Below are 13,109 nucleotides of genomic sequence, written 5' to 3'. Positions count from 1 at the left end.
TTTTGAATTGAACTTTTTAATTGATTTTTTAATTTATAATAACCTTACATTTTGAAAGGAAATGTGTTGAACCAAAAAATTGAATTAAAAAGGTCAAAACATCCTGTTTTGACAATTTCAAAACTTTTCCCAAATTTGTTTCAAAACAACAAATTTGTAGAAACCTTCATATTTTATATATATGTACAGATATATATCCCACAAACAGTTCAAGTTTTGACAAATGAGCATTTTCCAATGAAAAAATATTGTTCATCAGAACATCCTGATGTAATTTTTCATGGGAAAGCATTATTTTTGAAGAATTTCTCAACTAAGGAAAAGTTTTGGAATTGTCAAAACTAGAAATATAAATTCCAGTTTTCCAGTTCAAAACAATGGCTTGTTTAGAAATTTAAGCTAAATACAGAGGAAATTTTTTTAAAAATGGTCAAAATGAAAATTAAATGTTTAAAAATTATTGAAATGAAATGTTTTGATTCACCCAAACTGATTTGGGGCGGGGGGGGCGGGGGGGGGAAGTGTGGAGAGGGCATTTCATGAAAATGTGCAAGATTGACTTTTTGTCCCAAGGGAAAAATTTTCAAAATCTTTGTCGTCCCATCCTGTGAAATTTCATTTCCCATCCAGCTCTAAATCTATCACCACTTAGAACCTATATGTCACCAATAAATCAGGATAAAGCGGTTTCTTTCTTTCTAATTATCTCTATATCTGTCTATCTTAGGCCTTGTCTACACTACAGGGGAAATTTGATCTAAGCTATGCAATTTGGGTTACCTGAATAGCATAACTCAAATCAACGTAGCTTAGATCTACTTACCGCGGGGTCCACACTACGCGATGTTGATGGGAGACACTCTCCCATCGACTCCCCCTACTCTTCTCTATCCGGTGGAGTACAGGAGTGGATGGGAGAGCAATCTGTGGTCAATTTTAGTGGGTTTTCACTAGACCTGCTAAAATCTATCACCACTCATCGATTCCCCAGTAAGTGTAGACAAGCCCTTAGGGACCACAGTGACAGGTACTATATCAAAACCTAAGTGCAATATTTAAAATGCACAAAAGTGCAAAACAAAAAGTTCCGTAAGTAATTGCACATCTGGAACCGTTTGCACAATGGGATTCTGGTCCATGACTGGGGCATCTGGGTACTACCAAAATATAAATAAATAAATGAATAATATTTTACCTTTTTGACCCATTTAAGTCAATGCAACTGCTCACATGAGTGAAGAATCACGCAGGCAATAAAGGTTTACATGCTCAGAGCCAACTTTTGGAAGTAGGATGTATAAATAAAAATCTGAATGATAGAACCCATGCACATCAATTCAGATTGGTGATTGTTGGACCATTATTCCATAATTAAACTCCAAAAGTAGTATTTCAAATTCTATTACTCAAGGCACCTCCAAAGTCCTTTACATTTGCAGAATGTAATCTTGGTCTAAAAGCAGAGCTGAATGTATAGCAAAATATATCATACACATTCAGCAATGCTCAGAATATCTGTATATACATCACTTTATATCTGTAAATGGAAACAAATTCTCATTAAAATTTAGCAAATGCATATAACATGAAGGGAGCAGCCTGTACAAAGGACTAGAATTCCAGGAATTTGGATAATGAGTGATGGAAAAGATACTAATTAACTTTTGCTATCTCCTTCGTGCACGTGTGTGTGCGCGCGCGTGCGTGTGTTTTAAGAGTTACACATATAATGCGGTTGTGCACTAGCTTGAAGGAATGCATTGAGAAGAATGCTGAAAGGTATCAGAACAAAGTCTGAATTCTCAGAATGTTAAGATAGATATCAGCATTTTAAGGAGAAGGAGACACAGAATTTCTCAGAGCACAAGCCAAGGGACAAATCAAAGGGGGAAAGAACAGGAGAAGCTATGTCTGTACCAATGATAGTTTTCTCCCTTTGCTCTTCTGAGGGTAACAGAGCAAGAGCAAATGTCTCATTCAAGCACCTGACAACCTGATTCTCCTCTCTGCAGGATCCCTTCCCATCTTTAATGTTTATGGGTGAGATACAGTAGCTCTCTGTCAATTCTAATATTTATATTTTTACCTTTTTTTAATCCATTGGGTTACATATAAGCACCAGGGACCAGATTTTCAATTATTTCAAAGGGCATTAGGCACTTAACCTTCTTAGGTACTTTTAAAAATCCTGCTAGGTAGCTAAGTGCATCTGTATGCACCTAAATACGTTTGACAAGCTGGCCCCAAGCAACTGATGGGTTTCCACAGGACTTATTAAACATTGTTTTAGTCACCATGTTTCTCTTCTTCTCACTGAAAGTTCAGGTGCCCAGTTAAATAATCCAACAAGGAGCAAAACCATACTAAACAATCCATACTTTGGTACATCACCTTGTCTATTGTGCTAATGCCAGTTATCTTTTGCTTACGAGTTGTTTTTTTAATACTGAAGTCAGCACAACTCAAAGAGGGAATGGACATTTATGAGGGAGAACAAGAATATCCAGAGCTATAGTAATTAATGCCAAGACAACTTTAGAAGGGACATTAAACCTCATAATTCAGGGCTTAATCAATCTCTCACTACTAGGGGTTAGGATGAAGCTTGCATGTGGGATACAACTGCTTACTGTGGGGTACTACTTACACCTTCATCTGAAACAGCTGGTTCTGGCCTCTGTCAGACATGAGATGCTGTACTGGATGGACCATGGGTTTGGTGCTACATGGCAATTCCTATGCGGAATAAATTTGTTTCTTTATAATCAGCGATTGTCAGTGCATTTGAATTTTTTAAAATGAAGTTATTAGACAGATTTTTTTGAAATAAACCAACAGTTACTTTAGCAGGATTCCATATTCTTTGAACCTTGATCTGGAAGCCAATAGGTATCGCAGCATGCTGGCCCACGGAAGCTGCATGGGCTTTCTGTATCTCTCCGAATAGGAGCCTATTCCTCATTCAGTGAGTGCATGTGGGGAGAACAGGAGATATCCTTCCTTAAAAGCTGTGGCACTCTGGCCTGGGGATGCTCTTTGGGGCAGGGACTTGCTGTTCTGTTTGTACAGTGCCTAGCATACCAGAGTTCTGATCTGACTGGGGCTCCTAAGCACTACAATAATACAAATAAATAAGAATAACAATGCTCATTTCCTAGCTGCAGACCTATCATGAGTATCAGTACTAACAGAGCAGAGATAGCAGCTGGACTGCTTGACACATCCTAATGTAGAGCTAGAGGTTGGGTTTTGTTATCAGCTTTCTCAGCAAGATACATCAGTCTCTCATCTGAACAGGTTGGCCTGCCTGAGAGCCACTAGCAACAGCCTATTTTGGCATGTGTGGCTCAGAAGGCCATAGATATTTTCCTGCGCATTAAGTACAGCTTGTTAACATGGCTCTCAACCATGTTGATTTGAGAGTTGTTCAGTGTGGACAGGCAGGGAAAGGAAGGCATTATTTTTCCTTTTGGAAGGAAGATAAACGGAACAATACTGTTTTCCCGCAATTTTTGTCCCCCTTGCCACTTCCTTTTAAAAGTATCTGGAAAGCAACTTTAAAACACCACATAGTGGAAAAAAACAGATAGGCGAATGGAAAATATCAGGCTAACTCTGTCTGCAACTTTTTTTAAAAAATGCTTAAGAAAATAGTAAAGAGTTACAGCGTAGACTTACTGTTTTCCATCACCACCATTTTGATTTAGTGAATTTACTCCTTAGGTAAAGTGATGGATGGAGGAGCAAGAAAATTAAAACCTTCTGATTGTACCTACAAATCAGGTACAGCATAGAACATTGCAATGCAAGATGCTGTCTATTGCCCTGTGCATCAAACGTGACTTGTAAGGTACACCTCGGAGGTGAGAAAGTTGAGAAGACTTATGTTTTTAGGTCAGAAAGGTGGCCATTACTGGACCCTTCGCTGAGGCTAACATATTGCTTACTGCAGTGGTGTGTCTTCCAATGTGGAACTAGAACTAAGATCTGCATTGGGAGGGACTCCCATTTATTTTGAATAGGACACCAGGAAGCCATTTCTAATCTGGGCCAGGTTTGAACTGGTGGCCTAGAAAGCTACATGCAATCGATGACCATTGTACTTAGCACTTATATAGCACCTTCCACCTGAGGATTCCAACACACTTTACAAACATTAATTAATTTTGCTTCAATATTCCCTGTGTGGTGATCAGTATTATAATTTATTATCCCAGTTTTACACAGGAGGAGTGAGAGAGAAGTGAGTCTCTCCGACTCACACAGGAAATCGGTACCAGAGCCAAGAACATAACCCAAGCCACCTGACACCAAGAACCAGTTCCTCATCCACTCAGTGGTTCAAAGCAGCCCTAAGGCTGGCATAACTTGCCCCTGAAGGATTCCTCACACCTAGGGGAATGCTTGGATGGTGCAGAATCACCTTTGTAGCTCCTACGCACACCTCTTTCCAGCCACATCCCCACACAGGGGGCATGGTCTGAGGGAAAGGGATTGTAGCTGGAGTTTCTCTATGCCCCAGCTATCTCAGAGGAGCTTCTTGGGGCCCATGGACGGCTCTTGTAAATTACAAGTCTTTAGACTGGTCTAACTGGTGCCAGGATTGGGACAGCAAAACTAATCCACACTACAGGTTCTGACCCACACACAGCAGGGCTATGCTTCCTTCCCATTATCCCATTCTAAAGCCCCTGAGCCATTCGGTTCCTGCTATCTGTCCTGCTGAGTGAACAATATAGTAACATAGCCCTACATGGGAACTGCTCTCCTGGATCAGACCCGCGGTCCATCTAGTCCTGTATCCTGTTTCCAACAGTGGCCAGCAAAAGGAGCTTCAGAAGAAAGTGCAAGAAACTCCACAGTAGATGATGAGGTATAATCTGCCCCTCATCCTAATTATTAATAATGAGAGATTTGTTTAAAACATGAAACACAGTGTCTCTCCCCTCAAATACTTTTTGTTGGCATTAACTGTTAGTTTTGTTATCCATATTAGTGTCCAATCCCTCTTTGAACCCTGCTAAATTCCCTTACAAGTTGCATCATTTTCAAGACATCCTATACTTTGGTTAGACAAGGTGGGTGACGTGATATCTTTCATTGGACCAACTTCTGTTGGTGAAAGAGGCAAGCTTTTGAGCTACACACAGCTCTTCTTCATGTCCAATATATCAGGTCCAGGTTCCAGTCCTGAAGTCCAATAAAAGATATTACCTCACCCACCTTGTCTCTCTAATATCCTGGGACCTACACGGCTACAGCAACACTGCAACATAAATTGGTTTATGTTATGAAAGCTGCTACTTCACCCTTCCTTCTCACCCACTTCTCTCCGAATTTGTTTGTTTCACTACCTGTTTCATCTTGTCTTTTAGACTGCAAACTCCTCATAGCAGAGACTCATATGGCAAAGACTGACATTAATTAGGTGCTTGTACAGACTCAAGCACAATGGGGTCCTGATCTGCTGGAGTCCTCTAGGGGCTACCGCAATTGTAAATCAAAATAATAATATTCCATCCAATGTATTATACTCTCAGTACTTAGATATAGTAAAAATGTAACATAATTTCAGTGTATTACCCTACTACACAGAAACAGCACCTTGTGAAACTCGGTGCTCGACTTAAGGGGAGGTAAAATGGAAAACTTGCGGTCCTTCATAAAAGCTCATTAGGGCTTTTATTCATTGACAGATTAAACAGAGACAACACTACTGTTTGCAGCATAGTTAACATTTTCAAAAGCACCTAATTGCCTACACCCTTTCTGAACATTTGTGAACATTGTGAACATTTGTGCACTGCAGGTCTTCTGAAAACCAGGTGATTTTTAAAGTGTCTAAATATGGATCAAAGTCCTTCCTTTTGGGTGCTCAGGTTTAAAAAAGTTTGGCCTATTCTGAATATACTGTAGAAGAGAAGAGAAAACAAAAAGCAAAGAACAGAAACATCTTGGTTCTTGACAAAAGCAACAAAAACATCACATAAAAATGTCCATAAATGTCACTGCTGAAATTTATTACTACAACCCATTACCATTACACTTATTTTTAAATCTATCCCTGTAACCAAGCACTAAGCTACTCTGCTACTAAAATCATTCCCTCAGTTGCTCACATTTTTTTCAGACATAGTAGAGTCCAACAATCAAATATTACAACACAAACAGCCTAAATACAGCTAGATACTCAGGTATGAAGCATAATATTTCTCCTACCTTTTCCGAATCTGATTTGTTCTATTCTAACATTCTGGTGAACTGCAGACAGATCTCAGCCTTCCACAGCTCTGGTTGGAACTGACTCCCGATCCATCCCTTCCTGTTTGACCTTTTTACTTTCCTGTTGGTTGAACAGCCCAGCTTGGATATATGAACTAACTGAAAGTTGACCATTAACTGATACCGTCCATCCAAGAATCTCCTTTTCTAAAATGCTCACAATTGCAAGCTCAGTGCATTGGACTACTAACAATTTGCCATGCAGGAAAATATGTCAGAAATACACTGAAAGCCTCAGTCAGATACATTTGCTCTTAAGAGCTGAAATTTATTATTATCTATATCTGGAAGCCCCAACCCATTGTGCTAAGCACTACACAAACAGAGTAATAAGTAGTCCTTAAGGCAGAGAATACATGACTTTGTTTAATTTGTTTGGTTTTGGTCAAAGTATTAGTAGGCCTGTTGATTAATTACAGTTAACTCATGCAATTAACTCAAAAAAATTAATTGTGATTAAAAAAGTTAATCGCGATTCATCACAGTTTTCATTGCACTGTTAAACAATAGAATACCAATTTAAATGTATTAAATATTTTGGATGTTTTTCTACATTTTAAAATATATTGATTTCAATTATAACACAGAATACAAAGTGTAGAGTGCTCATATTATTTTTATTACAAATATTTGCGCTGTAAAAACGACAAACAAAAGAAATAGTATTTTTCAATTCACCTCATACAAGTACCGTAGCGCAATCTTTTTATGGTGAAAGTGCAACTTACAAAAGTAGATTTTTTTTTTTTTGCGTAACTGCACTCAAAAACAAAACAATGTAAAACTTCAGCGCCTCCAAGTCCACTCAGTCCTACTTCTTGTTCAGCCAATCGCTAAGAGGAACAAGTTTGTTTACATTTACGGGAGATAATGCGGCCCACTTCTTATTTACAATGTCACCTGAAAGTGAGAACAGGCATTGGCATGGCACTTCTGTAGCCGGCATTGCAAGATATTTACATGCCAGATATGCTAAACATTCGTATGCCTCTTCATGCTTTGACCACCATTCCAGAGGACATGCTTCCAAGCTGATGATGCTTGTTAAAAAATAATGTGTTAATTAGATTTGTGACTCGACTCCTTGAGGGAAATTGTATGTCTCCTGATCTGTGTTTTACCTGCATGATGCCATATATTTCATATTATAGCAGTCTCGGACGATGACCCAGCACATGTTGTTCGTTTTAAGAACACTTTCACTGCAGATGTGACAAAAAGCAAATAAGGTACCAATGTGAGATTTCTAAAGATAGCTACAGCACTCGACCCAAGGTTTAAGAATCTGAAGTGCCTTCCAAAATCTGAGAGGGATGAGTTGTGGAGCATGCTTTCAGAAGTCTTAAAAGAGCAACACTCCCATGCGGAAACTACAGAACTGGAACCACCAAAAAGAAAATAAACCTTCTGCTGGTGGCATGATGAAAATGAAGATGCGTTGGTTTGCACTGCTTTGGATTGTTATCGAGCAGAACCCGTCATCATCACGTCCTCTGAAATGATGGTTGAAGCATGAAGGGACATATGAATCTTTAGCTCATCTGGCACATAAATATCGTGCAACACTGGCTACAACTGTGCCATGTGAACACCTGTTCTCACTTTCAGGTGACATTGTAAACAAGAAGTAGGCAGCGTTATCTCCTGCAAATGTAAACAAACTTGTATGTCTGAGCAATTGGCTGAACAAGAAGTGGGACTGAATGGACTTGTAGGCGCTAAAGTTTTACATTTTTGAATGCAGTTATTTTTTGTATATAATTCTACATTTGGAAGTTCAACTTTCATGATAAAGAGATTGCACTACGGTACTTGTATTAAGTGAATTGAAAAATACTATCTCTTTTATTTTTACAGTGCAAATATTTATAATAAAAAATATAAAGTGAGCACTGTACACTTTGTATTCTGTGTTGTAATTGAAATCAATATATTTGAAAATGTGGAAAACATCCAAAAATATTTATATAAATAGTATTCTATTATTAACAGCACATTAATTGCACAATTAATCATGATTAATTATTTTAATCGCTTGACTGCCCTAAGTATTAGCCTACTTGAAATTCTTCCAGTTACAAAATGGCTCAAAATCAGACCTTGTGTATTTCCACATTTTCCTTTTAGCTCCAGTGGTTTTAAAATGTAAAAGTAGAGACTCAAGTTCATTTAATACCCATTAATTTATTTATTTATTTGTAGTGTTCACACCCTAGACATGGACCATTGCATACCCCATTGTGCTAGGTGATATACAAACACGGGGGGAAAAATCCCAAAATACTAAACCATCTTTGTTATGATACTTACTAATATCTGTTATTAAGAAGCTAACATTTTCTTCAGAAATTTGTAAGCTAGCTACAGCAGCAACATATAAATGAGTTATTTTTATTGTTATATACTGTGATAGTGTGCATTATAAACATTGTTATAATATGATAACAATAGGCATCTATATTCTGACCTTGCAATATGCTGAATATCCTCCATTCCCAGTGAAATCAGTGGAACTGGAAGCGACTTAAATCCTTGCACAGTCAAGACTACCATTCACCTAATAGTCTTTTCCATCAATAACGTCACTGACTGTATGATATTGCATAATAATATAATATGAGATTGCATAACACACGTTGTGCTAAAGGCATTACATTTTAAATTTAACTTGTAGCTCTGTTGTGCTCTTTAGCAGGAAATAATATATTTTAAACTAACCATTTTCTCTTCAATTTTGTAAATATTTAAGCTTGTTGGCACATTTTTGTTTTCTTTGAAGATTTGGGAGCAGTTTCTCCCCTAATTTCAAGTCACATTATTGGGGATTCTAGGAAAGGACTGAGGAGATAATTGGTTCCTTTATTTGGATTAAATGTATCGTTTTCTTTTGTAACTGTGCAAATCTAATCCAAATTCAAATTTGTGACTGTTCTGTGAGTAACAGCAAAGTCTCTCACTCTCTCTCTAGGTTTCTGTTATGGCTCCAATCACCGTAGTATCTGAGCATCTCGTAAATGTTAATTTATCCTCACAACACCATTGTGAAGTAGGCAACTATTATTATCCCTATTTCACAGACAGGAAAACTAAGGCAGGGATTAAATTACTTGCCAGATTTCACACAGAAAGTCTATGACAGAACCAGGAATTGAACCCAAATCACCTTAGTCCCAGTCCAGCATCAGAATCACCATTTTCTTCAGCCTTTCTTGTGGTTTATAGCCTAGAAGATAGTACCATTATAGTTCATGTACATGCCTGTAATTGTTCTCAGATTCCTTTGGGTGGACACCCTACACTGTGGTATTCTCAATGGAATTTAACCAGTGCCTTTTCACTCAAGATGCGCATCTGGAGGGACGTGGGGAAATGGAAAGGTTTGTGCCTAGGGAATGAACACATCTCAAACTGGCCCTGGCCCTTGACCTTCTGTAGCCTTTCTAAAACACCCCTACACAGAGACAATTCAATACCTCTACACTGTGGACACCTGCCCTCATTAAATAACCCCAGAGACCAATGCACTGTAACAAACAGGAAAAAACACAACCCGGGTACATTGTGGATACCACATTAGGAATTCCATATTCCCTTATGTTCCAGCTTGAAAGTCCTCGGAATTTGGTGCTGCATGACTTGCAGAAACTATTCAGATTCCTTCACATTGGGGCATAGGTTCTGTTGGTGCTTTGATCTCTCTCATGACTATGAAAATAATTAGACGCAAATGAGATGCCCCTGTTTTTGTCTAGCTGTCCTGGATCTTTTCAGGATGATTGAAAGAAGCTGCCAGGAAGTTGAAAGACGTCTCATATGAAAACAAGATATTTCCTTTAATTTCCATTGTCTTTCTCTGGCATTGCTATTCAGCATCCTGTTTGCATGCTTCAATGCAGCTGCACGTTTGGCTGAAGGCTTTAGGGTTTTCTTCAGCAGTGCCTCTCAAATATTATATAACGTGTTAATATTTAAAGAGCAAGTTCTACCCCAAATTACACCCAGGCAGTCCCACTGAAGTTGGTGAGATATATATAGGAGGGCAGGTTTTGGCCTTAAGAGCCCAATTTAAACCGCGAGAAGAAAGGATATTTTGAGTTAAGGACACCATGTGATATATAACAGCTGAGAACCTTTAACGCAAGTGCCAATACTGGACCTTGAGAACTGTGGCTAAGTGGGCTTCTCCTGCCTGCCTTGTGTATGTTCTAACTTGCAGGGAAATTTGTGCGGTTCTAAACACCAATCTCACGGTATCTGCAGTCTCCAGACTGAACTTTGTCTGCCCCCAATGCACTGTGTAGTTAAATGAGATATGTCATTTTAACATGGCAGTCATGCTAGTTCTTTATATATATATATATATGCTGGACATGGTAGGTTTTGAAATGGGCTTAAGACAGTTTTGTCTTCTTGCACAGTTTTGGTCTGATTAGTTCCTCATTTCCTCCCAGTTGCAGATGCGTAATCCCCCAAAATAATGTAATCTGGATTGTAAACATTCATTAGCTAATATGCGCATCTTTGAAGATGTGACATATTGCACAACTGCTAAAGACGTGTCTATATAACAACAGCTGTGCATGGACTAACCTCTCTGAACAAGCCTGAATCCAGCTAACACGGATAATAACAGAAGCGGGGGCTTCAGTACAGGCTAGTGAGCAGAGTACATACCCAAGGTCTGTGCCAGGCTTAAACTACTTGTACTGAAGCCCTCACTGCACTGTCTTTACTATTGTCATTATGTGCACTAGCTAGAGTCAAGCTAGCTCAGGTAGCCTGGCCTGTGCACAGCTTTTGCTGTGTAGACATACCCTAAGCATGCACCTGATCCTGCAGCCTTTTATTCAGTGACTCACCTAAATAATTGCATTGATTTTGGTGGGATTCCTGGCACGCAGAAAGGTCTGCAGGATCATGGTCCTAGATTATCATTTTTACACTGGGATTACTCTAAATTTAAATTCCACTTTTTAAGAAGATTAGATTCCAGACTGTGCTTCACTCTAACAAGCACGTTACACCTGAACAGAAACTCCCAGTAAAATCAGCTCAGGGGTTAAAATCTTTTGGCATCAAATTGTGTCAGCATTTCCTCTTCCTTGTCGGAATCAAGATAGCCTAGCTTCCCCCAGCTCTTGCAAAATGAAAAGCTGGCTCTGCAATCTGGGTCAGAATGTAAAAACAGAAAACACCAAGAGAAAAATATTCTCTGGTCCAGTTTTAAGGAAATGCAGTCGCCCTGTAGTCTGCAGGGAAACGCTGACTCAAAGCACCCAGCTGTGACAGTACATTGCTGTTGCTCTGAAGATGTTTACCTAGCTTTATCAATAATAGTTACATTTACTTGAGATTACCAGTGTTACTGATGTATGTTGTTAGGCAGCTTGTTATTTCTCAGCAGGAAAGGCAACATGCTGTATGTCTCACAAAGCTTCCTGCCAGCTATTATGGACCCCTATGGCTCACTTTTAGCACTTCCAGCCCCAGGAAGGCAATGAGTTCAAGTTGAATGCTAGGATTCAGAATCAGAGTCCAATTCTAACAAAGCAACACAGTACTAATAGAAGCCTGCATTGTTGGGGGTCCTAACAGTCAGCTGACATTAAAATAGGGTTACAACCCCACCCAGGGTTTCTATTGTATTAGAATGGGTGAAGCCAGCTAAAGTAGCCTCAACCAACAAAGCTCAGGATGAAAATGAATGGTAGAGACTTACCTGTTGGAAGATGTAATGTCTTTTTTCCCCCTTTTGCTGCTCAGCAAAATTGTGTCGTCTGCTTGCTTTCTGGTATACTCCTTTCCTTTCCAAGGGAGATAACCTCTTTCTTTAAATAAACGTGAATTCTTGGGTGGTACAAATAGAGAAAAATCTTTTATCTTTGGATTTCAGTGGAAAAGGAGGGAGGCTCAGTGTACTTGGGGGTTTTAACCTACAAAAAATAGTTGAGACATTCAGTTTTCCCCAGCTCCTGTAAAGCTGGAAACCACTGGGAGGAAGCTAAACCGCTTGTATCTTCTGGAAACTGGGATTATAAAGCCACCCGATGAAGCAGGAGTTTGGATTTATAGCATAGAGAAATGAAGCACAGTAAAACATTGGGCCAGTACTTCTCTGTTTAGAATAACAGAGCTGGTATAAATGGCTTTGGTGAAATAACAAAGGCCTTTCAAGAGAGGGCCAAACCATTCAGTATGGGAGGGGAGATACTATGAAATGTCTAAACACAGTTTGGTAGAAGTTTAAATGCTACCATAATGACTGGTGGAACAATTTAAATACTTTTCCCCCAGTAGGAATCACTGTGTAGTTTGTCATTATGTTTTATGTGGTTTAGGAAATGTAAGAGTCCATGGGGGTGAGGTAGTCATGTGACTTAGCTCTCCATTTAAAAGCTCAGCTTCTCAGCAGGCTTGACAATAAGGAAAGGATTTTAATGAAAGCACCTGCTTGGGAGTACTAATGGAGACTTCCAGCTAGTGGGGGTATATACCATTTTGGTTGAAGATTGTTTGGTTTGTTGTGTTTCTCAAATAAGCTTGGTATGCGAGTATCAAATTTATTGTTGTCAGAAATGTGATTTAATTCCTGTATCCTCATTTTAAAAAGGGATGTTAACCAAGGCTCTTCCCTTAATAAGGCCTTTCATCTGGGCAATTTTCTTCAGCTCCCCAGAGTCTAGGGACTCGGTGTCCACCTGTGCCTGAGTGATGAATTGATAGGGCTGAAAATAGAAATAGAGAAGAGCTGGGTTCTGAGCACAGGGTGACCTTTTCTGGAATTTCATGGCTGCTTGATAAAAAGCAGCAGCCACTTAGCTCTGTGT

The 13,109-nt window shown here is 39.1% G+C and overlaps 1 protein-coding gene across 5 annotated transcripts in view; it reads right to left on the bottom strand.

The window, feature by feature from the left end:
- The window catches only part of SH3TC1 (SH3 domain and tetratricopeptide repeats 1), a 59,809-nt gene extending 47,163 nt beyond the window's left edge, over positions 1 to 12,646 (bottom strand). The window contains exons 1-2 of one of the 5 annotated variants that reach the window (XM_043544712.1): positions 12,002 to 12,646; positions 9,446 to 9,505 (exon numbers count right to left, since the gene is read on the bottom strand). The gene's annotated coding sequence lies outside the window, so the exon portion shown is untranslated. Of the gene's footprint in view, positions 1 to 2,647; positions 2,737 to 6,219; positions 6,360 to 9,445; positions 9,506 to 12,001 lie in introns of those variants that run through there. The other 4 variants (XM_043544713.1, XM_043544711.1, XM_027818892.3 and 1 more) reach the window with 4 other exon arrangements.
- Between the last annotated feature and the right edge of the window lie 463 nt (positions 12,647 to 13,109).

The sequence above is a fragment of the Chelonia mydas genome, chromosome 4 (genome assembly GCF_015237465.2).
Source record: "Chelonia mydas isolate rCheMyd1 chromosome 4, rCheMyd1.pri.v2, whole genome shotgun sequence".
NCBI lineage: Eukaryota > Metazoa > Chordata > Testudines > Cheloniidae > Chelonia > Chelonia mydas.
The sequence above is the reverse complement of the archived record's forward strand: the minus strand, read 5'-3'. Positions and strand labels throughout refer to the sequence as shown.